Below are 17,157 nucleotides of genomic sequence, written 5' to 3'. Positions count from 1 at the left end.
GAAGGAGGCAGGAAACCCGAAAGAGCGTAAGACCTCCACCATGTAATCCCACCGGACCCTGTCGAACACTTTTTCAGCATCCAACGACAGGGTAACCAGCAGGATCCCGAGCGTAGCCGCCTCAAAAAAGATGTTTAATAACCATCTTGTATTGTCCGAGCCCTGACGTCCAGGGGTAAACCCCACCTGGTCTGGGTGGATTAAAACTGGTAGGGTCCTGTTCAACCGCAAGGTTAGGATCTTGGCGTATATTTTTACATCTCCATTTATGAGGGAGATTGGTCGATAATTTTCACAGTATGAGGGGTCCTTCCCGGGTTTGGGTATGGTAATGACTGACGCCTCTAGGAATTCTCTAGGGAAACTACCAGTGTCCATGGCTTCACCAAACACACGAGTTAGGATAGGACATAGGAGAACTGAGAATTTTTTATAAAATGTGGCGTCAAAACCATCTGGGCCTGGAGATTTGTGTGCCTTGAGGCTCTTAATCGTCGCCGCGACTTCCTCTACAGAGATGGGGGCTGCAAGTAGATCCACCAGGTTCTCAGGGACTTGTGGCAGCTGCAGCTTATCAAGAAACTCGAGAATAGCAGTTGTTGGAGCAAAATGCGAATGGGGTCTTCAGAAATATGATATAAGCAGCTGTAATAATCAGCAAAGACGTCTCCAATATCGCTTGGGGAATAGAATCTTTTGTTGTCTCTTGCAATAAAAGCTATCTTGTTCAGGACTTCCGGTGGGTGGCGTTCCAAGATGGCAGCATTCTTCTGAAGCTCTGAGAACTCTGTCGAAAGAAAACCTTTAAGCTGCCTGAACCCATTGCCATCTGCATATCTCTTGACAGCTACGTGTCCGAGAACCAAGGCAGATAGAGAATTTTTCATCTTCTCTTCCACGGAAGTCGTACTAAGAATAAAAGGCCATCTGGCATAAGTGGCGTGTCTCTAGGCGCCACACTGTACATAGTGTTCCTTTCTGATGGCAACAGAAAACGATGTTATCGCACAGCTCATTGAAACTTTCATGCCTGTATTTGATCGCTTATCACATACCCTGGAAACTTTGCACAAAGCGATTCATTTACATGGAGGGGCCTACCCCGGGGAACGTAACTCTGTGAATGAACAGGTTTGCCTCTCTGCGCGAATACCGCAATGCTTACCTACTACCAATCTACAGGGGTCCGCGATAACTGACGACCCGGCAATCCTCCTCTCAGATCTGACCAAGGGAGCCATGTCTTGTTATGCGGAACGGGCTCTGCATTTTTCACGCTCACCCGCTATGGATACTACAAAACCAGAGGAGCTCACTGATGCCCGCAGACTACAAGCCTTAGTGGAGGGCCTAACTCGGAGCGCTGAGGGACAGGGTATGGAATCATTGCCTTTGTCTGAGTCACTGCAGGACTCCATCTCTATACATGCCGGAACTGATGATGGTCCTTCGGATGCCCTGCAGCTCCTTACCGAAACATCACTTAGGCTCCATGCATTGGCAAGAAGAGCGGTTAAGCTTTCCCCTCAACGCTTGCATATTACAAGTGGAGTGCCTTCCCTATGTTGTTTTGAACACCGAGCACTCTGCCTGCTTGACTGTGGTTCCCTGGGAATACCTGAACTCACCCACAAAGCAAGAGGCATTGGCTGATATCACCCCCCCCCCCCAGGCTAGCTCACACATTATCAGGGTACGGCTTCCAATTGTTTAAGAGATCACATCGCTGCAGGGGAGAACTGCCACCATCTATGTATATCCCTGCCTGCAGATGCTTCGACATTGCCCCCCCTTAATACTGGCATACAGAGGGGAAGAACGTATGACTGATATAATATACGGCTGAGGTTGTGTATGGGGCTGGTTAACTATTTATTTATCTTATTTTATCCCATCATTCTATTTAGACATGTCCAAATCAGATCAGTTATTCAAATATGTTCATAATCACTACTATCCTGGGGTGCTTTGGCCATCCAACTGGGATATATGTGGGAGGGGCTCCTCGAGCGCTATAATGTTTGATAGGCATGATTTTGTTTTGTTCTCTCAGCCCTGATAGCTAACCGCTACTGAGTCTACTGTGTAATTTCCATAATGTCTATTGTTGAAGCTGTAGTTCTAATTTTGATCCTTGACCTATATGCTCACCGTTGTTATTTCTGAGCATTTTACTTAGGAAGAATTTAGATGTATCATGCCCTGAACCACCCTATACAAAATACTCACTACAGCCATATAATCGTTATCTTACATTATAAATGATAGAACTAATAATTATCTGTCAAAACTAACTTATAAATCCCTGCAAGGAATACATTAACTGATTATATGTAATCTCACTGTTACCCTCAGAGTAGATTTGGGTATTTTTGTTTTGTTTATTTCTCTGTTCGCTTAATGTTTTATTATTTTTTGTTAGTTTGGTTTAGGCTTAGCTTAATTATGTTTAAAATTAGAGAGTTTAGGAGGTCAACAGTGAGAAATTTTTGGTAAATCTAATTAGGAAACCAGCCGTTACGGCACATTCTTGAAATACTTGCCTCATTTTCTCACTGGCTATGTATCACATGCTTTTATTGTAATATTTGCTGTAAACTTAGACCCTGAGCAACTATTGAACTCTTTTTATGTAATCGTCTACTTGTCTTGTGCCTATCCTATGCAGCAGCCACTTGGTTCCTTACAATAACAAAGGCAAGTTAAAATACCATCACACCATTTTGAACAAATCCATATGTTTAAGTCTCCTAACAGTCCTAAATATTAGTACAAGAAGTGAAGGGTTTAGTTTTGTTTTATTTTAGGTTAATTTGTTGTTTTAGTTTAGTTATGATAGGTTTTAAGATAAAAATCCCAGCGATGTATGCAGTCATCCCACAAAAATAACCATAAAATCTGTAACTGAAAGTTGAAACCCCTGCATCAGTACATTCTTGTCTAGGTTTTATCCATCTCTTTACGCATTGTACAAAGCTCCGCCCTGCGTGGCGTATTAATGTGAAATATGATTGTCTGTATGCATTGTTGGATATAAATAAAATTTAAAAAAAAAAAGCTATCTTGTTCAGCAGAGTTATCTACTGGAGTTTGTGAGCTAGGAGTTTATCCGCTCTATCGCCCTTGTGGTAATATCTTTGTTTCAAAAGATAAAGATTTCTCTGAACCCTCTCCAGTTCATATGCTTCGATCTGTTTTTTAAGAGACTGAACTCTCTTTATCAGGGAGTCCGATCTAGTCTCCCTAAGCTGCTTCCATAAGGTAGTATAATCATGGTATAGTTGGGCCAAGTTAGCCCCCCTGATTCTTTTATTCTCGGAAGCCTTTAGTATAAAAAGTCCCCGGAGGTATGCCTTAAGCGTTGCCCATAGATTTAGCACCGACACAGATCCTGAATCATTTATGCGGAGGAACTCCTCTATCTCCTGCGTCCAGGAGGGAACCAGCGGGTCCGCGAGTAGATACTCGGTATCCGCCAAGAGCGTCCTCCATTAGCCATCATAGAAAAAGTGATTTCTAAAACCACTGCGTCGTGATCAGACCACACACAAGGTACGATCATTGCCGTCACCACTTTCTGTAGTGTCCACGAATGGCAAAAGAAATAATCGAGCCTTGAGAAAGACTGGAAAGGAGGCGAGTAGCAGGTACAGTCGTCAACGTCAGGGTGCAGTGCTCTCCAGGCATCATGGTAAGAGTATTGAGAAACCAGATTTCTGAAAAGTTGGGAACAATGCTCTTCCCCTCTAAAGGGGGGATTTTTCCTCTGAGATTTTCTATCTCTACTTGGGTCCCACACCAGGTTACAATCTCCACCTATAAGTACATGTCCTTGTTTAAGTCAGCTCACTCTACTCAGTAGTCTACTAAGGAAATGGGTCTGGTTGACATTAGGGGAGTACAAAGCCACCAGGGTAGTCAAAATATTGTCTAAGCGACAAACACATATAATATATCGGCCTGAAGAGTCAGATTCGTAATAAATAGGTTCATAGGAGATATGTCTACCAATCAACACAGTGACACCCCTGGCCTTTTTATGGAAGGTAGAAGACAGGCGAACCGGAAAATCTTTAGGTTTAAACATGATGGCCCTAGACTCCACCCAATGAGTCTCCTGTATAAAAACTACATCTAAACGCTGGGTTTTTAAAAAGGCCCCGGACATTAAGCGTGCTAATTCTCATTGTGGATATCACCACGGAGAAAAGGGGGAAGACAGGAGAGGGGGGGAAACAGGGAGAGAGGAAAAAAAAAAGGGGGTAAAGGGACTAATCAAAATGAGAGAAACGGGATATGGCTCACACTGATAGTAAGTAGGTTCTTCGGGCTGGGCAGAGACTGCTACACTCTGCCAGATAGAGAGTGCAGAGGATAGAATAGTTTATCCCTAACCGCACCAGAAAAGGTATCCCCAGGGGGGGGGGGGGGGAGGAAGTGGAGGAGAGCTCAACACTAAGGCTCCCCCCCACCACCGGTGTATAATGATCGTAATTTACACTCATCATTAAAGAAGCTGCGGGCCAGATATTCTAAGACCTAATAGGGAGGGAGGGGATGAGGGAAGAAGGGAGAATGTGAAAGGAGAAGGGAGGGGGGAGAAGGGTAGTGGGGGGGGGGGGAAGGGCCTAATAGTTAACCTGATACCTGGCTTCTACCCCTGGGTAGAGTAAGCGTTATAAGAATGGTAGAGACATTGATGAATCATAATCAAACAGCTGGTGCTAACAAATATAAATCTGCAAGGGGATGTCATTTAACATGTCAAGAATGCAAACCTGTAAAAAAACATGTAGACATTTATCTAAACATCTGAACTCAGGCTTACCGTTAAACAGAGCTCCCAATAATGTAATTTCTACAATTGTTAACCCAGTATAAAACATCAAACAGTAATAAATAACAAAAATAAACACCTTAAAAAAACCTTAGGGCGGACAGGTATTCAAGGGACCAGGAAAAGGGAAAGGAGAGAGAGGGGAGGGGAAAAGGGAATCAGAAAAGAGAGATAAAGAAGATGGGAGGGTGTGGACAAGAAGGGGAAAGAGGGGGAGGGAAATAGGAAGGAGAGAGAAAAGAAGGGAACAAGGAGGAGAGAAGAGAAGAGACAATTGGAGGAAGAGGGTGGGGGAAGGGGGGGGGGGAGGTGAAAGGAAAGGGAGAGAGAAGAGCACATGGGAGGAGCATGAAACAAGGTTGAAATACCGTCATAAGTGCAGCATGAGGCTTCCGAAGGCCAAAGAACTTCTCGGAGGTAGTGAATAGTCATGTGCAATACATTTGAAATTATCAATTAGAAACACACCTGGATATGCCATCCAGCAATTCTAAAGGCATAGCTGAGCACTTATACAAATTACAGACATTGCATTAATCCCAAAACAAACACCCCCACCATTCCTCCTCCTAGGCAAACAACTCCATGTATATATCTACTACTTGCTAAAGTACTGGGAAAACATTGATACATGAATACTGACAGCCAAGATACTTCTCCACCTGTTACGTGCTTACAGGGAAGAGAAGGAGGCTAGACAAGGGAGTGGTGAGGAAAAGAAGGAGGGAGGAAAGAAGGAAAAGGTGAGGGAAAGAAAGGAAGGAGAAGGAAGGTAGGGAAGGAGGGGAGGGAAAAGAAGCGGAAGTAACAAGGAAAAGGAAGTGAGGAAGAGAAGGAATAGTGAAGAGGAAAGAGGGAGAGAGGAGTAGATGGGAAGGGAGGGTGTAGAGGAGGGAAGGGGAAGAGGGTAGGGGAAGAGAGAGGGGGGAAGAAGGGAGGAGGGAAGGAGGGAGGGGAGAGTAAGGGGGAAATAAGAGGGGAAAGGAGAAAGGGAGGGAGGGGGGAAAGGGAGGGAAGAAAGAGGGGGAAGAGGGAAAAAGAGAAGGGGAATAGGAAGGAGGAGAGGGAGGAAAAGAAGAGCAAAGGGTAAGACGAGACCTATGAAAACATCACTTAGTTAGAGATTGTCTCAAAACCATAAGTAAGGATATCTGGCAGTCATAATAATTTTTAGAACAAGAACATAAACATTTAACAAGAGAATTGTCCTTTGGTACATTACCAGACCTCTGGCAACAGCAAGGCACTTCAAACAGTCTTAGTCCTCATATAGGGCTGATCAGTAAGGAGAAAATCCAAGCCTCGGCCATCCGAGTCATAATGCAGGCAGGGAATAGTCTTCCTCAGGAGGAGGAAAAGAGTAGGTCATCGGACTAGATCTTGCCTGCCTGGATTCCAGGCCCGGAGCTACCGCTCTCAACGGAGGACCCGCTCTCTGTGGGCGAGGAGGATCCCCATCTACATTTCCAGCGGGTAGATTCCATGTTCTTAGCAGTTCATGAGCTTGTCTCGGAGTGAGGGCAGTGTGCTGGGCTCCATCCTTGGTGATAATTAGCTTGGTGGGGAATCCCCATCTTTAACGGATTTGATTCAGTCGCAGGACTCTTGTAGATTCGTTGAAACTTCTTTGTTGGAGCGTGAAGGAAGACAGGTCTGGATATAATGCAATGTCTTTGAATTGCTCTGGAAGTTGAGGTTGTCTCAGGGTCACTCTTAAGAGTTTGTCCTTGTATGAATAATAATGCAGTCTGGCTATGGTATCCCTAGGTTTATCCATAGGGAGGTTTTGTGGTCTGGCTGCTCTGTGAATTCGATCAATTCTCGCATCTGGTTCCCACGAAGGACCAATGATAGCTCTGAATAGCACTTGGGAGTACTTATCTAGCTCCTGAGGGCCCACAGATTCCGGTATTCCTCGGATTCTAACATTGTTCCATCTGGAACGGTCCTCGAGGTCTGCTATCTTCGCTTCCAATGAGGACACCTGATCAGCAAGATTTTGAGTATAACTGACCCAGTTCATATGATCAACTAACAGGTCCTCCTGTTTGTGCTCAATGATATCTGTGCGCTCATTAACTGTAACAATGTCTTTCCGTAAGTCATCAAAGGACCTTTCTAGTTTATCAAATCGCTTCGCGAAGGATTGGCTTTGTTGGTCTAAGAGCAGTTTTATAGAGACAATTGTGATTGCTTCACCCTGTGTACGAGAGGGTGGTGAACTTCTCACGCTGGTCCTTCCCTCTGAGAGGGGGGGGGGATATAGATCTTTCATCATCAGAGATTTCGGGATTTGGGTCTCTTATGGGTTGGAAGTGGTCCCGAAGTGTTTTGAGGATTGAGGCCCCTTCTGCTTTCTTTTGGTCTGTTGTCACATATTAGAATAGACACTTTAGCTTTAAGTGAAAATAACTCCAAGGAAATGCAGAACAAGAGCCCCCCCCAGAATAGGCTTGACAGTCGCAGCTATTTCACACCGGTAGGGAGGGGTGCCACAGGGCTTTAGCACCGCATGATGTTTAGTAAAAACAGACAAGTGAAGAAAGTCTCTTGTATAAACTTGATTCAGGAACTAATTGCAGAATATTTAAACCAAGGGGCAGCCAGTAAGTGGCTATTTGAAATGATGTGTCTTGAAGAGATATGTCGTGAGGAATGCCTATAATCAAACCAGGTGAGCCCTTGGGTTCTTGTAAAACTTAGGAAGTGTCTCTCCTCTGGGAAAATGCCATCACTGGGCTCAGCCGGGAAAAGGAAGGAGGATATGACCCGCTCTAGTGAGAGGAGCGGGAAAGGAGGAGAAGAGACACTGTGGATCTGTACCACCCCTGATGACCTGCTGGTGTCAAAGGCCCCGGCACCTGGGTGGAGGTGGTGGTGACTGAAAATAGTGGAGACTGTAGATACGAATCACCTATACCCACAGTTGTATTAATGTCCCAACACACCAATAAAATTTGAGTTGCAGGCCGCTATACAAAACAAATCAAGTTTTTCATAAATTAAATTAGGAGGAGAATAGCCTTCAGAGCTGTGAACTCACTACTGGTATCCAGGCTATAAGACTTGAGGTCAGGCTGAAAGGGACTGGTGAGGAGAAGGTCTGTTCTGTTATAAACTGCAGCTTGCACGTCCCCCAGTGAAGGAGTGTAAGTGTCCTGAGGTGTGTTAGCAGAGTAGAGTTAACTTGGGCAGTAAAGAATGTGAGCTCAGGGAGCCTACTGCTAGTGATTGCAGCCAGACTTATATTGGGATCCCAGTCACTGGAGCTATGTAGTATTTAGGTGCTGCAAGGGTTAAGCAGATTAAACTAATGTACTGACAGCTTTTTATTGTCTGGGAGATTTGGAGCCCCCTAACTACTTTAATCCGGCTTCACACAAAGTAGCCACGTGGGTGTGTGTTCCGGAGCGGAGCCCCGACCCTCCGGAACACAATGAACTGTGAGCGTTTGTAGTGCTTGGCCTCCTCTAAACCTAGGCTGAACTGACTAACCTGCTGGGTATCAGCGTAACAAGAGGTCCTCTGCCCTGTGTTGCAAACGTCGGATCGCACTCTTCTCCACAGGCTAAGCGGTCGCCTCCTTCCCCGCTGCCACCTGATGACGTCACTCTGCAATGGCGATCTTTCGTGCCTTTTCACCTCTGGGTCTCTCACTTGCCTAAGTCCTGTGGATGCTATTTAAGGTACCTCCAGTCTTGTTGGTAATCAAGTGCCCTCAAGCAGCCGATGTCCCCTAAATCATCGGGGTTAAATTGTGCATCCAGGAGCCGCCTCAGTGCAGCGTTTGATCTGCTCCTACAAAGACCTCTAGCAGAGGGAATAAGCAATGCGTCCTTCGTTTAATGTTAGGATAGGTCCGCATTTACACCAGCAATTTAGGTGACTTGATAAGGTATACTAGATACCGGGAAAAAAAAGAAAAAAAACGGCTTTTAAATCTTAATTATACTATAAGTATGCAGGAGCTCTATAAATTCACGTCTGCTCGGATCTCAGGCTATCTCCGCCCCCCTAAACATTCTATTTTCTTGCTGCAAGTTCAGTTTATTTATAATATTGCTGTGGGGGGCATAGCCTGCAACTGATAGGTAGGTCTGCTGCCTTTTTTGTGGAATATACAAATGTTTTAAATAAAGTTTGTTTAATCCTTCGTCTGCATAATTATTTTTTCTTTCTTGAAATTAGTGCATGTTTTTATTTACATTTAGTTTTCTATAGTTATCTAGGAACTATATCTATTTTATTATATATATATTATATATCAATATATCTATATATTGTTAGGGAATATTGCTAGAACCCCTTATCTAATTGACAATATAATGATTGCTATTGGAAGTGGAGGGCCCTCTAGTGGGCCTGTAACAAAATGAAGGGATAACTGAATTGAAGTCTGGAGTGTACTAGGTCAGTTACATTGTTGCAAGTGTGGGGGCGGTTGTTTCTGCTTACCTTTATAGGTCCTGGCTGCAGTGGATCCGGCCTCTTTTGTTCCTGGTTCCAGACTTCAAGGGAGCTTTCCCCGCCCACCCGTCCCTGGAAGAAGAGGTGGCGGCTTGTAGTGCTAATGGTTAGGGTTCAACCTGGCGTGGGTAGGTTTAGGTGAACTAGCCCTGTAAGCTCAGGTTTTAATTGTAGCCTTCCACCTGTTTCAGGCGTGTTTTTACGACTCGCTTGAGGAGCTCGCCTTACTACGCTGGTTGTTTATGCCCTAGCTGGCAGTCGGTCAGGGCCCATAGAGCGGGCAGGAGAGAGAAGAGTGATGCCCTAGGATGGGGGAGGTGACGCCCGCTAGGTGCCGACCTAGGGGTTACTCCCCCCTACGAATCATAGGCCAAAAATCTCTACCAATTACAGCTCTCTCTGCCATTTGGGCGCGCAATCTGTGCCGTGCTGCAGACACCGTGTAGGGCCCTGGCCATCTGGCAGTAGGGGTTAAGCTATCTAGTTCATTGCCGCCACCAGTTTAAGAACTTTATATAGTTCTATGTTTATTATTAATGAGTTGCCTAGATTGGCATATATACTGTAGCTGTAATTTAAGGGGTTTATTTGATATATTAAACGTGACCATGACCGGTCTTTAGTCCAAAACCTGTTGTTGTGTGTTTATTGTTTAATCATTCTAGGGTACATAGGATGTAATAGGAAGTTTATCTTTTATGCAGTGGGGGCATCAACCCCTCCCCCCAAATAATCCTTATATAATTATATTAATCTGTCATAAAATGATTAGTCGTTAGAGTGTACCATGTTTCCATCTCCCGCCACCACCAGTAGTACCGACCCCATCACTAACAGTGCAGAGCATGTGTCTGCTTTTACTTGTGTAAGTGGGACAAGCACTGTTGGTTCTGTTTTACAGAGTCAAATATTATTTCCAAGGCTCTTCCTGCTCAATCAACTAAAGCAGCAGTGGGAGGGTTATCTTCTTTAGCATCAGCTGAAGATAGAGTTGCCACCTCAGCCATGTTTTCCTGCAAACTTATGAGTTACACATGCTGCAGGGTGTGAAGGGAGGAACATGTATTGTATTTCTGGACAGCACTATTCATATTCCTCCCTGCACACCCTGCAGCATGTGTAAATCATAAGTGTGTGGCAACCCTAGCTGTAGCATGCATTCCCGTGTCCACCAGGAGTAGGAAATATGTAGCACCCACAACTACCGCAAATAGTAACAGCAGCATCAGTAAGGGTCGTGTAAGCACCCCCCTAAAGCAGAAGCGGACAGTGAAAGGAACTAAAGGTGATATCTATTTACTCATATGTGAAGAACATTGGACTGCAAAATATTTACAGTACATACACACTAAAACACATTATCCAATAAAAATTATTTTTCTTGTTTTCCGGTAATTGATTTGAAAGGGCCCCAAAGTGTATGTATATATAAATAAATATATATATGTAATGCTCATTTGATATTCCACTATCAGACCATACTTGGCCAGTAGTCTTCTTATCCCGGCGTCAAGTGGAAGGATAATGAAATATCCCAGAGCAGAGAGAGTTTGTGAAATGAGGTAAGCTGTACTCACAGCAGGCAGGGCAGTCCTCAGCGGCAACAGGAAGACAATCCAGCAGTATAGCAGTTCAGGGGTAAACCAATAGAAGGACCGGGAACAGGCAGGAGTCAGTAACAAAAGGATATCCAGTAGTATAACAGTTCAGCTGTAAACCAATAGAATGGTGAGACAAGCAGAGTTCAGCAAGAGAATAGCAATCCAGTAGTTCAGGGGTTAAGCAGGCAGAGTGGTCAAACAAGCAGAGTTCAGCTACAGTATAGCAATCCAGTAGTTCAGGGGTTAAGCAGGCAGAGTGGTCAGACAAGCAGAGTTCAACAACAGTATAGCAATCCAGTATACAGAAATACAACACCCAGGAGAACACTAAGTAACATCTATACTTGGGCAGAGAATGTAAGGGAAGGAAGTACTTACATAGCTGTTGATTCGTGCCAAGAGCTGAAGGACCCGGCTTCAGAGAGGAGACGTGCGGCAATTACGTCATCGCCCCACGCTCAGAGGAACCGTAGAATCCCTGGAAACCGCCAGAGCATCCTAGGCAAAAAGCAGAGACGAAGCGTTGCGTCCCTGGCAACAACCAGGGTGGGGTGACAATATATATATGAAAAGAGAGAGAGACGCACTCAGCTGAGACAGAATAAAAGCTAGAACAACTTCCAAGCTTGTTCATGTTCATCGCCACTCAGGGTGCATACTCTTTTAGCACACTATGCGTTTTCACAGAGAAAAAATATCCTGTAGCAGCATATCAGTCTGACCCTGCCCAATGACAGTCCAGCACTGAAATACCAGGCAATTCTTCTCTGAACAAGACAAACAACAACCCCACCAGATGATCGTTTCAGCCTTCTGTGGGCCTCGTCAGTGAGGTGCAGTTACATCTCTCTAAGGGCATGTGTGCAAGGAGTCCACGTCTGGTTTCCCCCATTGCTCTTAGGGAGACCTAAGAGCAAATGCAAAAATATAAAAAGAGAGAGACGCACTCAGCTGAGACAGAACAAAAGCTAGAATAACTTCCATGTCTGTTCATTTTCAGTGCCACTCAGGGTGCATACTCTTTTAGCACACTATGCCTTTTCACTATTTACTTTTATCATCAAAGTTGCTTTGTTCTTTGTTATTCTTTGTTGAAAGCTAAACCTAGGTAGGCTCAAACTGATTTCGAAACCTTTTAAGGCCGCCTCTTATCTCAGTGCATTTGTTAATTTTTCCAAGTTAGAGAGTGCTAGTTCATGTGTGTCATATAGTTAGCATTGTGCTCACTCCCGTGGAGATATTTATGAAGCAGCACTGATTGGCTAAAATACAAGTCTGTCAAAAGAACTGATATAAGGGGGCAGACTATAGAAGCTTAGATACAAGGTAATCACAGAGTAAAAAGTGTATTAATATAACTGTGTTGGTTTTGGAAAACCGATGAATGAGTAATAAAGGGATAATCTATCTTTTAAAACAATAAAAATGTAAAGTAGACTGTCCCTTTAAATACACTCTTGAAACAGCTATAGCTTTAATTAGAAGCATTTTTGCTAATTCATTGTTGTTACAAAAATGTTTCTATTCAAAAGGGAGATGCACCTGTGTTCATTGCAGCTATGTCTGGAACGTCCATTTAAAAACTTTCCAGTTTACTTATATTATCAATTTTGCTTAGTTCTTTTGGTATCTTTTGTTAAAAGGTCCTAGATGAGCTTAGATCTGTTAGCATTGTTTGCAACATTGTTTATAGCAATATTATACATAGTTGCAAACATTGCTGACACAGACGGCTATAAACATGTGCACGCTTCTAAGCTCCTATCAGCCTTCCTAGGTTTAGTCATCAACAAAGGATACCAAAAGAACAAAGACAAGTAGTTGATAATAGAAATAAATGTGAAAGTTGTTGAAAAGCGTATGTTCTATCTGAATCATGAAAGAAAAGATAGGATTTTATGTCCATTAAAGTGAATGTAAACTTTCATCAATTAGTGCCCGGTTTTTAAATATACTATTAAAAACAGGGGCACTTTCATTGATGAAAGTTTACATTTCACCGTATTTTTACAAATCCTTATCTTTTACTTCTTCAAAGCCAGATCGGCATCCCCAGCCTGCAGGTCCTCTGTAAATATGTCACCAAGCCGGCTTCCTCCAATCACTGCTTCCCCCCCAGAGTGTCCATCTTTTATTTACAGAGGACCTGCAGGCGGGGGATGTCGATACAGCTTTGAAGAAGTAAAAGGTAAGTATTTGTAAAAATATGGTGAAATGTAAACTTTCATCAATGAAAGTGCCCCTGTTTTTATAGTATATTTAAAAACCGGGCACTAATTGATGAAAGTTTACATTCACTTTAAGTGAAAAGCTGAGAAACACTGATTTCTGTGATAACTTAAATGTTTACCTAGCTCAGTGGCGTATTTAGGTTTTGTGCTGCCCTAGGCACTCAAAATTCTGCTCCCCCCAAAAAAAGGTTTTAGTCCTTTTTTCCTATTTAAATTTTTTTTTTGTCAGTGTGCAATTTTTTTTATTAATCAAAGATTTTTATTAAGGTATTTAGAATAGCAATAGTCACAAATAAACAGCAAAGCAAATCCATTCAAGATGAGTATAACAAACAGTAGCAATAAATCATGATAAATTCTCTGACAACAAGTATATCCTAGCTCATTACTCACATACTTCGGATATATATATGGTAGGATTTGCATTGGTACCTTATTTTATTTTTTATTTAGAGTTATTATAGTACCTCTTTAGTTAAACATTCTATCTTTTGGTAAGATACTTTCATCTGACATATGTGAAATAAATAATCCAATTGAGAGGTACTTTTTTCCCCCTATGTGGTGTGTATGCTGCGGATTAACACCGCTGAGTAGTTTACCAATTTGGGTAAATTTGAAAAGGTATTTAGAAATAAAATATTTGGGCTAGGAGGAAGAAGCCAGTTTGTTACATTTTACATGGAGGAGATAAATGCCACCTTCCTGAGACCACCCGCCTTGTAAAATGTAGGGACCCTGTTATCTTTTAATTCTAGGTATTAGATCTCTCTGTACCTTATAGGCGGCTTATGCTAACCATAAATTTATAAAGAAAGCTTATGTCTGAGTAGGGCTGAGGATTGATTATACACCCTGTGTGGGCTATTATGAACTTTACATAAATCATAAAGTTGTGTCCTAAGGAATAGGGGTGATACACAGTGGGATATAATGAGGCAAATTCCCCTATGGTTATATCATGGTGTATTTTACAGTGTATGACAATAGCTGTAGGGGAGAGTTACATGTTTACACAAAAACAAAAACCAATTGCACAACTCATATGAGCCATCAGGATACCCACATAATACTTCACATTTAAAGAACCTAATGGGTTAATAGTACTAAAAGTGCCCTTTATTTAAACATATAATACATAATGCACCTAACAAGTTGTGTGTACAAGTCACCAAGGTTGAGAAAAGTGAGTTACACTAAAAGTCTAGCCCTTTAACTATGCCTCAGACTATATAGTCGTCATTAATAAGTGTAGGGCTGATGGAAGAAACAGGACTGTCCGTGGATCCAGGTTGGACAAGATATAAAACCTCGGAGATTCCGCCTGTCACAGGGAACAGCCTTATCTTAATGAGAGTCAAAATCACAGGGAAATGTCACCCTATCCCCCTCTTAGCCTTGCTAGACTTGCCGCAAATGAAATGCAAGCTCTGAATAGGGCAAATGATGAGATGAAGATGTTGCCGGGGAGATCCTCTGGAGTAACCCTGAGCCATCAGGGACAAGGACGCCAGGTAAGTATAAGGGACCAGGATCACATCAGTTCTTACCAAGGAGGGTCCTTCATGTAAACCCAATCCACCGGTCGTCACCGGAGCACTAGGTATCTCTGAACATCGCAGCAGGTGGTCGGCCTCATCCACCCCCGCTAATGACAGCTTCTGCTCGGACATTCTCCCTGCTTCAGGAGTCCCATAAGCAGATGCACCTCCCCGGTCCTCGCCTATCTGAAAACACAGGGAAGCCTCCCGTTGCTTCATAAACCTGGTATCCTCTAGCCCCGACGGGCACAGTATACACTCCACACCACTGAGAGGGGACTGTAAGCGGCTCTGTTGTAAATCGTGTTCTATTGCAGTCGCCATTTTCATTTCTTCCTGCCATTGTTCTCGTGGGCGGGCTTTAACAATAGTTATGAGATGGGCAAAATTAGAGTCCAGTTTCTGAGCTAATGCGGCCAAGAGGGCCTGTGCATGATTCCAAAAAGTCTCCCCCATTTTGCCAAGTTTCTTAGCCTCCTAGCGTGAGCAATAAAGTGGGTCTGCTTTACCCGGCATGTCGGGGGGGGGAGAAATAAGCTGATGAAAATTGGCCGCCGTCGTGTCTTGTCCTGAGTAGTGGATTCTTATATTGAATCTCTATAATTGAGACATCTATCGATGCAGCTTCCTTTCACAATCTGGATTCCACCAAAAGGAAGATTGAGTGACCAAATAGAAAGTAAATAGTTGATATATTATTGTTATTGGGCCTAGAGCTAGCAAATATTGCGTCTGGACACGACGGCAGCTAAAACACGCCCCCGTCAGTGTGCAATTTTTTTTTTTTTCATAACAATTCAAAAGAAAATAGGCTAGCAAAACACTTGCATACAGGTGGCTTGAATTGCATGCATCTCATATCAAAAAGAAGGGGAGGGGAGAAAAGGGAGGGAAAGGAACAAAGGAAGGGAGAGGGGGAGAGAGAGAAGAGAAAAGTGGGGAGGGAGAGGAAAAAAAGGGAGAGGGAAAAAAGGGAGGGAGTTGAGATAAAGGAGGGAGGGAAAGGAAGAAGGTAGGTAGTTGAGGGAAAGAGGGAGGAGAGAGGGGAGAGAAAAAAGAGAGAGGGGAGAGAAAAAAGAGAGAGGGGAGAGAAAAAAGAGAGAGGGGAGAGAAAAAAGAGAGAGGGGAGAGAAAAAAGAGAGAGGGGAGAGAAAAAAGAGAGAGGGGAGAGAAAAAAGAGAGAAAAAGAGAGAGAGAGAGAGAGAAAAAAGAGAGAGAGAGAGAGAAAAAAGAGAGAGAGAGAGAGAAAAAAGAGAGAGAGAGAGAAAAAAGAGAGAGAGAGAGAGAAAAAAGAGAGAGAGAGAGAGAAAAAAGAGAGAGAGAGAGAGAGAAAAAAGAGAGAGAGAGAGAAAAAAGAGAGAGAGAGAGAGAAAAAAGAGAGAGAGAGAGAAAAAAGAGAGAGAGAGAAAAAAGAGAGAGAGAAAAAAAGAGAGAGAGAGAAAAAGAGAGAGAGAAAAAAGAGAGAGAGAAAAAAGAGAGAGAGAAAAAAGAGAGAGAGAAAAAAGAGAGAGAGAAAAAAGAGAGAGAGAGAAAAAAGAGAGAGAGAGAGAAAAAAGAGAGAGAGAGAGAAAAAAGAGAGAGAGAGAGAGAAAAAAGAGAGAGAGAGAGAAAGAGAGAGAGAGAGAGAGAGAGAAAAAAGAGAGAGAGAGAGAGAAAAAAGAGAGAGAGAGAGAAAAAAGAGAGAGAGAGAGAGAAAAAAGAGAGAGAGAGAGAGAAAAAAGAGAGAGAGAGAGAAAAAAGAGAGAGAGAGAGAAAAAAGAGAGAGAGAAAAAAGAGAGAGAGAAAAAAGAGAGAGAGAGAGAGAGAAAAAAGAGAGAGAGAGAGAAAAAAGAGAGAGAGAGAGAAAAAAGAGAGAGAGAAAAAAGAGAGAGAGAAAAAAGAGAGAGAGAAAAAAGAGAGAGAGAAAAAAGAGAGAGAGAGAAAAAAGAGAGAGAGAGAAAAAAGAGAGAGAGAAAAAGAGAGAGAGAGAAAAAAGAGAGAGAGAAAGAAAGAGAGAGAGAAAAAAGAGAGAGAAGAAGAGAGAGAGAAAAAGAGAGAGAGAGAAAAAAGAGAGAGAGAGAGAGAGAGAAAAAAGAGAGAGAGAGAAAAAAAGAGAGGAGAGAGAAAAAAGAGAGAGAGAAAAAAGAGAGAGAGAGAAAAAAGAGAGAGAGAGAGAAAAAAGAGAGAGAGAGAGAGAGAGAAAAAAGAGAGAGAGAGAGAAAAAAGAGAGAGAGAGAGAAAAAAGAGAGAGAAAAAAGAGAGAGAGAGAGAGAAAAAAGAGAGAGAGAGAGAAAAAAGAGAGAGAGAGAGAAAAAAGAGAGAGAGAGAGAAAAAAGAGAGAGAGAAAAAGAGAGAGAGAGAAAAAAGAGAGAGAGAAAAAAGAGAGAGAGAGAGAGAGAGAGAAAAAAAGAGAGAGAGAGAGAGAAAAAAGAGAGAGAGAGAGAAAAAAGAGAGAGAGAGAGAGAAAAAAGAGAGAGAGAGAGAGAAAAAAGAGAGAGAGA

Source organism: Bombina bombina, chromosome 7 (assembly GCF_027579735.1).
Source record: "Bombina bombina isolate aBomBom1 chromosome 7, aBomBom1.pri, whole genome shotgun sequence".
Taxonomy (NCBI): domain Eukaryota; kingdom Metazoa; phylum Chordata; class Amphibia; order Anura; family Bombinatoridae; genus Bombina; species Bombina bombina.
The sequence above is the reverse complement of the archived record's forward strand: the minus strand, read 5'-3'. Positions refer to the sequence as shown.